The following is a 13,010-nucleotide window of genomic DNA, read 5'->3' as shown; positions in this document are numbered from 1 at the left end:
CCTGGAGAAGAGGGGGCCTTGTGGCCAGTGGCCCCAGTGTCACTCTTGCCTCACTACACCTGTACCTGAGCCCCCCATGACCCTTTCCTCATGCTGGGCCCAGGAGAGTTATGGCATGTTTGGGAAGGGACATGGCATCGTTCTGACTGGAAGCCTTTGAACTCGTTTGACTTTGAGCAGTTTTACCAAGGGCCCCAGATTCACCAAAGGGAAACATGGTCACCCCACTCCACGGTAGCTGTGCGATACGGCGCCTGAGCCCAGTGGGTGTCAAATCATGAGCCAAGGGCCGGATTCTGCTCACTTACCCCAATGGAAACCCATTGACTTTGGTGGAGGTACTGTGGACTGACACCTGTGTATCTGAGCACAGGATCTGGTCCAGAACTGGCTTCCAGCCCTTACTTCAGTAAGTACGAAGATTAGGGAGAGACCAGCTAGATCCGGGGTAGCCAACCCACGGCTCGCGAGCCGCATGTGGCTCTTCAGAGGAAAAATTGTGGCTCCCACAGCTCGGCTCCCACACCTGCAGCTGTTCTGCGTTCCCCTGCTCTGACTTTTTTTCCTTGTCTGGTCAGGGCGTCACTTGGAGCAGCAAGATATGATGCTGCGGCCAATGGAAGCTTGGGCTTGGGCCACACACGGCTCTTAAAGGGGCATCGGTGTTTTTTCTTTGTTGTTGTTTTTGGTTTTTGCTCAACAACTTCTTTCCTTCGTCTCTTTGCGCTGTATCCACCACTGTTTTGGCTCTTTGTCTGTAACAGGTTGGTCACCCCGAGCTAGATTGTTATTTCCACACTTTTACCATTTTGCATACCTGTTTCAAGTGATGTGGCAAATAAAAGTGATGTATAAATAAAGCCCTTTGCCTGTTGTAGAGACCCTGAGTGTGTCAGTAACTTCCTTCCTGGCTGAGATGACATTTCAGAGATGTTCACTTGGCCTGTGAGGTCAGTAGCGAGGGGCTGTCCTCCTCCACTGTCTCTGCTGCGGCCACACACACTGACTCTGAGGAGATATGAAGTCAGGCGGGTGCTGCTGGTCTATCCTGCTGTTCCTTGGTAAGTGTGGGAGGGGAAGGAGCTGGAAAAGCCTCACTGGAAATGTCCTAACTTGAACTTGACAGATCGGCTCTGTGTTGTTTCTAACGTGCAGTCAGCACTGACACGGTTTCACATCATGGGGGGGAAGGGAACGGTTTGGTCCTGTCCCCGAAGGTTTTCTGTGTGTGTTTGATTTAATGTAATAGCTTGTAATAGGCTGATTGTATTGATCAGTTATGCCTTGACGGTGCAGTTTGTATAAGTACAAAGTGCAGTATATAATAAGGTTTTATAGCACAAGCATCCTTTCTGGATGGGTTCATTTGCTGTTTCATACAACATACCTGACTTTCATTTCCCTGTAGAACAGTATGAAGGCTCTTGGAACCCCACTGATTTGTGTTGGTTCAGAGCTCACACACTGTGGGCAGGTTTCATGGCAGTAGGCAGAGGTTGGAGTTTGATTAACTTGAACTTCCAAAGAGAAGCCACCTCTTCCTCCCCCAGCACCCATAACCTTCTTCCTTGTAATGTCTTTGGAAGGGAATGGTCCATCCCCAACAGTCTAGTCCTAAGAGATCACTGGGGTGTTCCAAGCAGTCTCTGCAACAAGCACGGTCTTTGGGGCCAACTTGGTACAAGCTATTACATCTCCAAGTCCTTGAAGGCTCTCCTGAGAGGCAGGATTCAGCTGCATGTCACCCTCCTTCTTTCTCCCAGTGCTGGTGCCAATAGACTTATCTCCCCAGCCCTTACTCTTTTTATCAAACGAGTAAAAAGTAAAACACCTGAGAGCAATTTGGGTTATTTTAAGAGAACCTGTTTCCCAAAATGATGAAGCCACATTTCTCACTATTCCTGTCACCGCCTGCCCATTACTGGTTCATTTGCTAAAACACTAGAAACAGCTTTATTTGTGTAGCCCAACCATCTCGTCAGATACACACACGTAATTTCCACCAACTTCAATTGGAGCAGCCCCAGATGTCTCCGGAGATGAGCTTGGAGGTTTGTTGTTCATGAACCAAGGGTACTGCCTTCTCCTCACGTGTGGATTTCATTATACTCAAATTTGCAAACCTCTGTACTCTTGGAAAGCATTGTTCCTGGAGCATAACATAGCCATAGTTGTACTGGACTATAATAAAATATGACATACACAGCTAGAATATATCTCAGTGTGCCCCACTTGCTGTCTTGACAGCTGTGGGAAGCTCTCTTTAGCAATGGCATTCAGTTATTATTTTCCTACAGACACTGGGAATTTTAAAGGGAAAGTTTTCTCTGGTGTCAGGTGCAGCTGATTTGCTGATCTGTGTCTGTGTGTTTATTGCAGGTTCTTCCCACGCTCTTCTCATTGAGGTTCCTCAGGATTCAGTCAATGGGACTGTCGGCCAGTCTATCCTCCTGCCCGTCTCCTACCGGCTCCAACCAGAGCCATTTCCCTCTCCACTGTCCATTCAGTGGTATTTCAGTAACACCCCTAATCCACTCATCAAGTACACTGTGACTAACTGCTCTGTCGGCGCTGAGGAGATCCCCACCCACTGCTCTGGGAATCATTTTACACATCCCGCCTACCAAGGCCGGGCTGAGCTGTTCCCTGAAAACGCTTCTCTGCTCCTTCGGAACCTGCAGCTCAGCGACAGCGGCGTCTATAAAGTCACCTTCAGTGGATCGCAACAAGCTAGAAACATCACAGTGACTGTGTCTGAACTGCCCGTGAACCATAAAAACCCAGATTCTAGTGGAAACCCAGGTGATGGTATGTATGTAACTTGGTGACAAGCAGTTCCCTCCAGTGTGCATCATTTTGTGTTTATGTGCATCAAACCACATTTACTCTATTATTACCTGATCATTTAATTTTAGCTAAATCTGTCTGCCATTCTTCAGTCTTCTCTAATCGTGTCTAAACTAAACATTTTCTATCATCTGCTAATCTGGGCACTCACTTCCCAGTTCACTTCCTTCTCCAGATAATTAATACTGGCCCTAATCTGAATCCTTCAGGGACTACCAAAGCAGATACCATCTTTCTTGACTGTTAGGAGCATGCTTAGTGTATATTGGACTCTTTAATAATATTAACCAACTACATTACATATTGAGGAGTTGTGTTAACACTTTAATTTTATTTTAACCAGTGTCCAATATATGACAGAACCTTACCTCTGACTCCTATGCTACTTAATTGCCATAATAGCCTCTTGTATATTCTTTTACCATGCCCTAGAGAATTGTAGCTGAGTCAGAAGGCAAATGTTTCTTCCCAGGTGCCAAATTGGTTTGTCTCGATCAGATCGTGTAAACTGTATCTCAAGTAATTTCAATTTCTGCCACCTAAGACTCAGGTAAGAGTCTCCTCTTGTGTGTTACATCTCTAGCTGCTTCAGGAAGCAATGATGTGCAGCTGTTCCTGCAAACTGTATCCGGGTGGGTCTAGACTACTGAGTTTTGACGACAAAAGTGGACTTATGTCAACAAAACTATACCTGCGTCTACACTACCGCTGAGTTCTGTCGACATAACGTCGACAGAACTCAGCAGTTTTGTCGACGCTGGTAAACCTCATTTTACGAGACATAACACTTTCTGTCGACAGAGTTCTGTCGACAGAAGGTGTTATTGCCTGTAGGGTTGCGTCTAGACTACAGGGTTTTGTCAACAAAGCAGCTTGCTTTGTTGACAGAACTGAATGTGTCTAGACACTCTATGTCGACAGAAGTTTTGTCGACAGTATCTGTCGACAAAACTTCCGTCGACAAAACCCTGTAGTCTAGACGTACCCTCCATGTGTCATTTGCCTAGATGACCCTCAGTTTGCTGACATAATCTGCCATTGCTGTTTCCCTAGATTCTGTGGCTTCCTTGATCTGTTGTTTGTTCTGCAATGTCTATTGCTATCTTGACTAGAAGGCCAGGAGTATGATCCATTCCCGCCATTCTATGCCAGTCAGGTGGGATTTGTAGCCACACAGGTGATACTGAAAGTCCTATCCGCTCAGAAATGCTGTCTCTTTAGAGTCTACTGAAATTTTTAAGGTACAGGGCTCGGCTCCCAAATTCACTGGCAAATCTGTCTTCCTGTATAAAATATTCCCACGTATTCCAGTATCCCTTTGGTTGTGGCCATTCTTACTGCCATTATGCTTATGGCAATACTACTAGGTCTTTTCCTGTGGTTTTAGAGCAGGGGTGGGGGACCTTTTTTGGTTTGGGGGCTGCTGACCCAAAGAAAAATCAGTTGGGGCCACACACAGGTGAGAAGCAAAAACATAAAACTCAGCCCCTCACTGACATGGCCCCTGACTGAGAAGAAGAAAGACCCTCCCCACATTCCCCTCACACACCAAAGCCAAGGGGACCCCAGGCTAGCAGATTTTGTGTGCTCCAGTCCCCCGGAACAGTGGGGGCTAGAGCACTAGCACAGTCTCCCTAAATCTGAGAGGGAACCCCAAGCCTCAGGAGCCAGTCCAGGCAAGCCGGGGGGAAAGGGGTGGCTTAGGTTCCCAAGCCCCTGTTTTAGAATGTTCTCTTCCAACAAAGTAGCCAGGAATTTCATGTACTAAACACGTAATTCACTTTTATCTAGAGCTGAGCCTGAAACTAAAAAGGAAGTTACTCACTTCGTGCAGTAACGATCGTTCTTCGAGGTGTGTCCCCGTGGGTGCTCCACTTCTGGTGTCGGGCTGGTCCCGGCGCCGCAAATCGGAGCTTTACAGAGCTGTGTGTGTGTGTGGTCGGGCAGCGCGCGTGCACTCTCGTTTCGCGCCTTTCATCTACCGCGCGCTGCCCGGCTCCCGCCAGTTCGTCTCACCGCCTATCTGAAAGACAGAAAGACAAGATTCCGAAGCAGGGAGGAGGGCGGGTCGTGGAGCACCCACGGGGACACACCTCGAAGAACGATCGTTACTGCACGAAGTGAGTAACTTCCTTTTCTTCTTCGGGTAGTCCCCGTGGGTGCTCCACTTCTGGTGACTCCGAAGCAGTAATCTCGGCTAAACGTGTGTTTCGGAATCGGTATTCTGAGCAGCAGGCAACACTGCCAAGGCTACTGCTGAGTCAGAGGCGAAGTGCTGAACAATTGCATAATGTCTTGAGAAGGTAGAATTTGAAGACCAAGTCGCAGCACGGCAGATGTCACGAAGAGGGACACCTTTCACGAAAGCTGTAGACGCAGCAACTGCTCGTGTTGAGTGAGCTCTAGGTTGCGAGGTGAGAGACTTCTTACGAATAGTATAGCACGTCGTAATACAAGAGACAACCAGTTTGGAAATGCGCTGGGCGGATAAGAACTTGCCCCTAGAAGGCCCCGATGTTGAAATGAAGAGGCGGTCTGTCTTACGTAAAGCACGGGTTCTGTCTATATAGAAAGCCAGAGCTCTACGGACATCAAGCGTATGCAGGAGAGCGTCTCGCTGAGATGCATGCGGTTTTGGGTAGAAACATGGCAGAACGATTGGTTCGTTTATGTGAAATTCCGTACAGACTTTAGGTAGAAAGGCTGGATGAGACCTCAGTATCACTGATTCCGGGTTGAAGACTGTATAGGGAGGTGTTGACATTAGTGCGGATAACTCGCTCACCCTGCGTGCTGATGTTATGGCCAGAAGAAAGAGTACCTTCATTGTAAGCATCGGTAGTGGTACCGTGGCCAACGGTTCAAACGGTGGCCTAGTGAGGACATCAAGTACCAGGTCAAGACTCCATGCAGGTGGCGGAGGCCTCCGTGGTGGGTTGAGGTTAGCCAATCCTCTGAGAAATCTAGCCATCATGGGGTGAGAAAAAACTGACTTGCCTTCAACGGGGTAGTGAAAGGCAGCTATCGCCGCTATATGGACCTTAAGTGATGAAATGGCTAGTCCGGTTGCCTGCAGCTGGAGGACATAGTCCAATAATACATGCATCGGCGAAAGCAAGGGATCCAGGAGTTTAGGAGCACACCATCGTACAAATCTGGACCACTTTGACAGGTAAGTTTTCCTGGTGGAATCTCTCCTGCTGTGCAGGAGAACACGCTTCACCTGGTCCGAACAAAGATTCTCGGACTCGCTGAACCATGTACCATCCATGCAGTGAGGTGCAGAGTATCCAGCTTTGGGTGACGCAGGGAGCCTCTCTGTTGTGTCAGCAAGTCCGGTAGGCAAGGTAGTCGGCGCGGTGCTCGTACAGAGAGCTGCCGAAGGGTCGAGTACCATGGCTGCCTGGGCCATGCTGGGGCTATAAGTATCACTCGGGCCCTGTCCATCACAATCTTCTCGAGTACTCTGGGAATGAGTACAACAGGGGGGAATGCATACAAGAGTGATGTGCCCCAGTGAAGGAGGAATGCGTCTCCCAGAGAGTGAGGTCCCACTCCCGCTCTGGAACAGTAAGCTGTGCATTTCGCGTTGGCATGTGTTGCGAAGAGATCTATCACCGGAAACCCCCACTGATGGAAGAGAGTTAAGATGACATCTGTGCGGATCACCCACTCGTGGTCCTGGGGGAAATACCTGCTCAGTGCATCCGCTGTGGTATTGCTCACACCCGGTAAGTATGACGCGACTATAGAGATGTTGTTTCGAATGCACCATTTCCAGAGGCGGATCGCCTCTGCGCAAAGTGAACGGGATCGGGCACCCCCCTGTCTGTTTATGTAGTACATTGCCACTACATTGTCCGTGAGAATTCTGGTGACAGTACCTCTCATGTATACCTTGAAGTGTTTGCAGGCATGAAACACGGCCCGAAGCTCGAGAAGATTGATATGGAGCATCATCTCCATCGTGGACCAACGACCCTGAACTGTTTTTGTGCCCATGTGGGCACCCCAGCCGATGAGAGAAGCGTCTGTGGTTATCTCTCGTGACGGTTGTGGTGCATGGAAGGGGACTCCCGACAGCATGTTCTTGTGATTCGTCCACCATACTAGGGAGTCCTTGACATGTACTGGAAGTACCACAGTCTTGCGGATGCTGTGGTCCATAGGCTTGTAAACCGTGCTTAGCCAATGCTGCAGACACCTGAGGTGTAGCCTTGAATGGCGCACTATGATTGTTGTGGAAGCCATATGTCCCAGAAGCTGTAGACACACGCGTACCGGGAGCATTGGAGCTTGCAAGACTGTTTTTATCAGGTCTTGCATTACTTGAAAACGCTCGAGTGGAAGGTGGACTCTTTCCGACTGGGAGTCGAGACGCGCTCCTATGAAGTTTAAAATCTGTGTTGGTAGTGGGCGTGATTTTTGAGTGTTCACAATAAGGCCGAGGGAGTCGAACAACTCCTGAGTTGCGACTACCATGTGCTGAGCCTCTAACTGGGTGCGTGCCTTGATGAGGCAATCGTCGAGGTAGGGGAAGATAACGACTCCTATCCTTCGAAGATGGGCAGCCACTACCGCTAGTGTCTTGGAGAACACCCTTGGGGCCGAAATGAGGCCGAAAGGCAGGACCCTGTATTGAAAATGATCGTCGCCCACTACGAATCTGAGAAAACGCCTGTGCGCTATGTGAATCGTTACATGGAAATATGCGTCTTGCAAATCCAGGACTGCGAACCAATCTCCTTTGTTTAGAGCTGGCATGATTTTGGCCAGGGTGGTCATTTTGAAGCGCTGCTTTCGGATAAAACGGTTGAGACCCCTCAGATCGAGGATGGGTCTCCACCCGCCGGACTTTTTGGGAACCAGGAAATACCTGGAGTAGAACCCTTTGCCTCGAAATTCGTCGGGTACTCTCTCTATGGCTCCAATCTCGAGTAGGTGAAGAACCTCTTCTCGAAGAGCGGCCCCATGAGACGGGTCCCTGAGAAGGGATGGGGTGGGAGGAGTGGTAGGAGGGATTGATGCGAACGGGATTGTCAGGCCCGATGATATGACCTCTAGGACCCATCGGTCCGAGGTAATGGTGGCCCATTGATGAAGAAATGGCCTCAGGCGGTGGTGGAATAAGGTGGTGGTGGTGATTGCAGGCTTTAGAGTGTTGACCGGTGGAGATATGTTCGCGTCCTCTGCACGGAAGTCAAACCTGCTGCTTCTGGGAAGGCCGAGCAGCAGAGCGGTTCTGTTGTTGACGTTTGCGCTGAGGGCGCTGTCTGAATCTAGGCTGGTCGGATCCACGCTGCTGTTGCTGATGCTGCTGCTGCTGCTTATAGGGGAAAAAATCATATCTCCTCTGGAAGGGGTAGTATCGTCTGCGTTTAAAAGGTGACGTGTACATCCCCAGAGAACGGAGGGTCATACGAGAGTCCTTGCCAGAATGGAGGATCTCATCGGTAGTAGAAGCAAACAACTTCTGGCAATCAAAGGGTAAATCTTCCACTTTGGAGTTCAACTCCTTAGGGGCTCCCGCTGACAATAGCCAGGAAGCTCTCCTCATCGCAATGCCTGTTGCCATCGCTCGAGCGGCTGTGTCGGCAATGTCCGCGGCTATCTGAAGGGCTGTCCTACATGCGGTGAAACCTTCCTGGACAACCGATCTAAGGAGAGACTTCTTACTGTCAGGGAGGTGCTGCATAAGTTCCGGTAACTTAGAGTAATTATCAAAGTTATGGTTCGATAGCAGAGCAGCATAATTGGCGACCCTCAGTAGCAAGGTTGAGGAGGAGTAAACTTTCCGACCAAAGTGGTCCAATTTCTTTGTCTCCCTATCCGGTAGGGAATTCTTAAATTGGGGCATTTTGTTCTTGTGACGAACCGCATCCACTATCAGGGAATTCGGCTGGGGGTGATTGAAAAGAAAATCCAGACCTTTGGATGAGACAAAATACTTCTTATCAATTTTCTTATTAGTGGGCGGTATCGACGTTGGCGTCTGCCAGATATCCTGTGCCACTTCTAAGATGGCTTCATCTACCGGGAGTGCAATCTTTCTCTGTTGTTTAGGGTGCAGATTCTTAAACAACTTATGCTGTTTAGCTTGAGATTCAGTGAGCTGCACTTCCTGGGATTGCGCCACACGTTTAAACAGGTCTTGGAATTCCCTAAGATCGTCCGGTGGTGACTTCTCGCTCATAGACAACGGTTCATCCCTAGAGGGCTGTGGTGAACTGGTATTAGGGGACATATCCGGATCAGCTTCCGAGAGTTGCCCTTCCTCTAGGTCTGACATTCGTGAACAATGCGTGGGGGAACGAGAAGATACAGGGCGTCGTAGCGGAGAACGTTTGGAGATCTCCGAGCGGCCAGAGCGTGGACTAACTGACCTACAGGAACATGGAGACCTGCGATGAGATCGAGAGTGACTGCGATGAGATGATTCAATATAGTCCGGTCTATAACGATGGGTATAGTGCCGGCCAGACCTTGCAGGGGACAAGCGTCTAGAAGATCTAGTGCTGTCATACCTGACGTAATATGCACTTCTAGATGAATGAGTTGGTGATCGTGAGCGTCTCGCAGGAGAAGGAGATCTGGAATATCTCTGGTGTGAACAGCTACGCTCTCTATCATAATAGTGACGAGATGAGAGACTGCGGTGGTAATAACGCCCATGGTCTCTTGCGTGGTGCGTAGAGGCACAACGGTAAGGGGATGGCTCGTGGTGAGACCTTGGCGAGGTACTCTGAGAGATTCCCTGGGCATTTGATCTTTGTGTTGATGCTGCTGGCTGTGTAGAGCCTGGAGAGTGAAGGGTTAAGGGCTGTGAAGCAGACATCTGAGTATGGGCACGCTGATCCCCTGCCGGTGCTGAGGACAGCTCCCTGTGGGGGGCCGTGGTTAAAAGCCCTTCAGCAGCCGGCACCGATACAACTGGAGCCCCTGCGTCTGTCTCTTTAAGAAGCCCCGGTGCCGGGTGAGGATCCCGAGCAGGGGGCTGACGAGACTCTGAAGTGCCGGCCGGCTTATTCACTGACGGAGCACGGGTTACCCTCGAACGAGAAGTGCCCGGCTTGTCACCTGCGCTTGCCCGCGACTGCGGAGCAGCTGGCAGGGAGTGAGCAGGAGAGGCTTTCCTCTTTTTTGATGAGGACAAAGCCTCAGAAGGAGCCTTCCGCTTATCAGTGGTGGGGTCCGAGGCAGAGGATCCTGAGGCAGTGGGAGGCATGAGAGCCTTATCAAACAGGATCTCCTTCAGGCGACGTTCCCGCTCCTTGCGGGCTCTAGTCGTTAGGCTGGCACAGTGGGAGCACTTCTGGGGGATGTGAGTCTCCCCAAGGCAGCGAATGCAAGCCGAGTGACCATCTGACACCGGCATTGGTTCAGCACAGCCTTCACATTTTTTGAAGCCGGGGGAGCCCGGCATTTTGAATTGTGGGGACTGAACGTTACCGCCGGCTAAGTGCAGCCGCTTGTATGCGTCCCCAGCTTCTCTGAGTTAGTTTCCTTCTGTTTACTTTATCCAAATTTTATTTCCTTTGTCTTTTTTTTTTTTTTTTTTTTTGGTAACCGGAGCAGGCAACAGAAAAAAACGCCAACACTATATATGTAGCACTGCTCTTACTCGGTTTTTTCTTTCTCTTTTCCTTTTTTTTTTTTTTTTTTTTAAACCGCGTCTGCCAACGGGGCTAGACGCGCTATGTATTTTAACATTTAAAACTATGAAATTTCCCCACGGCAAGCAGCCGAAGGGAAGAATGGGGAAATTTGAAGAGAAAGTGGGGAAGCTCCGTCTGCGACCCAAGGCGGATGAGAAGAACTGGCGGGAGCCGGGCAGCGCGCGGTAGATGAAAGGCGCGAAACGAGAGTGCACGCGCGCTGCCCGACCACACACACACACAGCTCTGTAAAGCTCCGATTTGCGGCGCCGGGACCAGCCCGACACCAGAAGTGGAGCACCCACGGGGACTACCCGAAGAAGAACCATGCATACAAATACCCCCCACTTATTAAGTGCTCTCCATACAGTGGTCCAAATGATTTCTATAATTGTATGGTAAAAATGAGTAAGTAAGCCGTGTTTCAGTAATAGCGTGGCTGTGACCCATGAGTAGTGTGAGGTCTGATTTGGTAAGCAAGTAGTTTCTAAGTAAGGAGAAATTTGAAGGATGTTAAAAATATCAGACTCCTGAAAGGGGTACAGTAGTCAAAATCTGGGAACCACTGAGCTGTGCTCTCCTATCACACCTTCCTGAGATCAGCACAATCCTGTAATCTGCCAAGACCATCTCTGAAAAATGCACATTGGCCAGGATGGGTATTTCTTTAGGACGTACTCAGACAGTGATCTCCTTTTACATGTCAGGGTCTCCGAACCTCCTCCTTGGACTCCAGATCACTGGAGGCTTCAGTTTTCTCCTGCTGCTCCTGTTGCTGTTCGTCTGGTGCAGACGGCATAAGGGTGAGTGGCTTTGCTCGTACACCTCACTCACTGCGGCGGTGCTTTGGATTGTGCAAAAACACTTTTTAACAAACCAATCCAAGTGACCCTGACTGGCGTCTGTGAAGTCCACATGCTGCTCTCCCAGCCAGCGGGATGCCCTCCCCCATTATATCACAACCTGAAATGTGCGTGATCCAAGACAGCCCAAGGGACATGGGTTTATGTAGGGTTATCTACCACCCTGTCAGGATCGAGGTTCCCAGCACGATTCCGTGGCATCTCTACATAACGGCATTGCTGGTGCCATGCAACATTGTCTCCATGGAGTGACTCAAGGTGTAAATTTTGGAGGGTTGCAGCTCAATATCGGGGCATTGCAACAATGTGTTGTCCCATATCACAGACAATAATTGGGGATGTGTCTAGGGCAGCGGTTTTCAAACTTTTTTTCTCATGACCCAGAGGCAGAAAATTGTTGATGCCATAACCCAACATCATTTGATGAGAGTGGACTCTGGAGTGGGGCTGAGGATGAGAGCTTTGGGCACTGGCATTGTGGGGGAGGGTCAGAGCTGGGGTAGGAGAGACTTAGCTCAATCGACTCCCAGTCAGTGGTACAACGGGGGGTGCTAAGGCACCATAGACCACGGTGAGCCCCAGAAGCAGCCAGCAGCAGAGTCCCAGCCAGTGGGAGTAAGGAGATATGTGAAGCACAGACCGTCGACTGTCCCTGTAAAATATTAACTATGCAAACAACATTCACAGGTGCAGTTCAGCAGAGGAAAACAAGAATCATAAAGCAACAAAAGGTACCGTGAATCATAGTTACACGCTGCACAGGTTTAACTCAAATCAGGTCTTAAGATGAGTTCGTTAAACTGATATAATTTCCTAAGTGGATGCCCTTAGATCAGTTTACAACTGACTTTTGTGACTTGTACATTAATTAATTAACTCAAATTATGTGAAATCAATTAAAAATCCAGTTGATTTCAATGGAACACTGTTAATTTAGACTAGGTAGGAATTTGGCTCATGAAGGAAGTTTGGGAGAATATTTAAGGAAGGCAAATTATTGAGCCACCAAATACAAGCATTTGCAGCAGCAACCTGGTTCTTTAAGTGATACAATCCAGGTGTCTGATCAAGAATTGTTAATATTTACAATAATCTGTTTGCACATAGCCTGCACATCTTGGATTACTTCCTGACAACATACATCATTCACTGGACATAACAGAAAAAGACAACTTCTAAAATGATTTAAAGATGAAAAATTTACTAAGCTTTCAAATTAATTCAGATAATTAGTAATAATAATTTTAGGTTGCATTAGTGAGCTTTTTCTACTTGTCATGTGTAGCTGATAATTTGAACACGTTTTTATTTAGATTTTGAGGAATAACAAAAACAGGTAAGTATGCAAATCAATTTTCCACTTCATCTTTTCCAACCACGTGTGGTTTTTTCCATTCATGCACAGAATACATTTTTATATGTGCACCAAAGTATGTGTGAATGTGCACCACCAATAGAAACAAAAATCTAGCTGTGGGCACCCATTTGAATCTCTCTTGAGCAGCTGCACAAGTGCACAGTTTACAGGGAACACTGGTGCAAATATAATCATACAGCTGTGCATGCAAAATTCAAATGCAAATTGTTGAAATGACGAGAAAATGGGGTACAATAACTTCTTACTGGTCCAGCTCTCCCTGTGACT

The sequence above is a fragment of the Pelodiscus sinensis genome, chromosome 13, assembly GCF_049634645.1.
Source record: "Pelodiscus sinensis isolate JC-2024 chromosome 13, ASM4963464v1, whole genome shotgun sequence".
NCBI lineage: Eukaryota > Metazoa > Chordata > Testudines > Trionychidae > Pelodiscus > Pelodiscus sinensis.
Note: the sequence above shows the minus strand (reverse complement) of the source record.